A 1,612-nucleotide genomic window follows, 5' to 3' on the forward strand; every position below is an offset into this window, starting at 1 on the left:
GGAACAATGCGATATATCTTGCAGTCGGAATCCTGTGTTCACACTTGTCTGTTCTTGGTGGCTGAGGTCATGACTTGGAAGGTGCTTTTGAAGAACCACCACTCTTGCAATCAAGCCAGACTGGTAGATTGTGGCCCGAGACTCTGCCATTTTGACTTCCCTCATCAATCTACATTCTTTCCAGCGAAGTTTCAGTCTCAAACCGCCACGCAATGCCATCTGTTACGGATTAAAAGATAAGAATATACATGTTTACCAACCGTATTTTGGGTTGTATAAATCTTTGCCTGCCAGAATTATTTTCCAAAAGACTTTAATTAAACTGGGTGACTGCATGAAATGGTTTGTTGGTCAGACTATAATCATCATCATCAAAGGAGGCAATGCCAGTAATACCATTGAACTCGTCTTTTTGTTTAAAAAGCACAAGTTCTTGATTTATTTTTACAACTTACTAGCATTCACACCTGCACATTCAATGTCAAACTCAGACAACATAAATGAAATTACACCATTAATTTTGTTTTACAACAATCCAACAGATTAATTAATGATGCACAGTGAATACTAAGGCTGATTAATGTGAAATTAAATTTGACTGAAAATGTAAAATCGAGATGAGAGATAACAAATGGGGGAAGGGCAGAAGGCAAGAAATGCAGCATCATAGAAGGTGCTCCTCCAGGGAGAGTATTTTATAAACTACAACTGCTAAATATAAACAAACACTCTGACATGATCCTCTGGTTTTAATGTAAACCATACTCCCATACAGTAGATACCATTTAAATAAGTTAATAGATACAAGCCTTGAGCAAATCCAGCCTCCAGCCGGGCCCGCCGCTTCCTGGAGCTCAGAGAGGGGTTCCCACTCATTCATTCAACAGGAGAAGGCTCAATTTATTGTAATGGGCACGGAGGGTACAGTGGTCGTGCCTCATGTTGAGGAGGAAGCTGTTTCCTCCCATTCAACAGAAGTGGACCTATTTACTACAGTTTTTTTGTGGTGCAGCTGTAGTCTCCCATGGAGCCCTGAGGCTCAGGTTCAAATCCCACTGCTCCAGTGTGTGTAATAACATTATTGCCCAAGCCACGTGCCAATTGGCTGAGGGATAAGAAAATTAGGGAAGTAAACACGTCAACCTGTTAAATGCTATCTCCAATCATTTCACTTCCTGTCCCATTCGTACTACAGGGAGCCCAGCCTCGTTTCTCGGAGGTTCTTTTTGAGAAGTTTAATCGGGCATTTTTGCACAAGTCAAGATAAGAAAGCCGGGATCTCTCGCAAGACTGCGCGGGAGACAACAATTGTAATTCTAGGCGGGGAGTCTGAATAATGAATTCACTAATAGCCTCGCCTAAGCGATGGCGCAGCCCCCGTCAACGCCTGTCTCTGTAGCGCAATTGGTCAGCGCGTTCGGCTGTTAACCGAAAGGTTGGTGGTTCGAGCCCACCCAGGGGCGGTGTATTCGATTTTCGTCATTGGCTTCGAAGCTGAACGCTTTTAATGGAGTCAGGAAAATGTTCCCCAAACGGAAATCTTCTCCACAAAGGGGTTTCTGAATTGAATTCATGTCTTACGTAAGGGACTGCGGATGCTGAGAAGCCGAGA

At 43.3% G+C, this 1,612-nt stretch overlaps 1 non-coding gene across 1 annotated transcript; it reads left to right on the forward strand.

Annotated features, from left to right (window-relative positions):
- The first annotated feature begins 1,389 nt into the window (after positions 1–1,389).
- trnan-guu lies at positions 1,390–1,463 on the forward strand. The gene has a single exon. It is a non-coding gene; the product is annotated as a tRNA-Asn (tRNA).
- The last annotated feature ends 149 nt before the right edge of the window (positions 1,464–1,612 follow it).

Source organism: Chiloscyllium plagiosum, unplaced genomic scaffold (assembly GCF_004010195.1).
Source record: "Chiloscyllium plagiosum isolate BGI_BamShark_2017 unplaced genomic scaffold, ASM401019v2 scaf_28135, whole genome shotgun sequence".
Lineage (NCBI taxonomy): Eukaryota > Metazoa > Chordata > Chondrichthyes > Orectolobiformes > Hemiscylliidae > Chiloscyllium > Chiloscyllium plagiosum.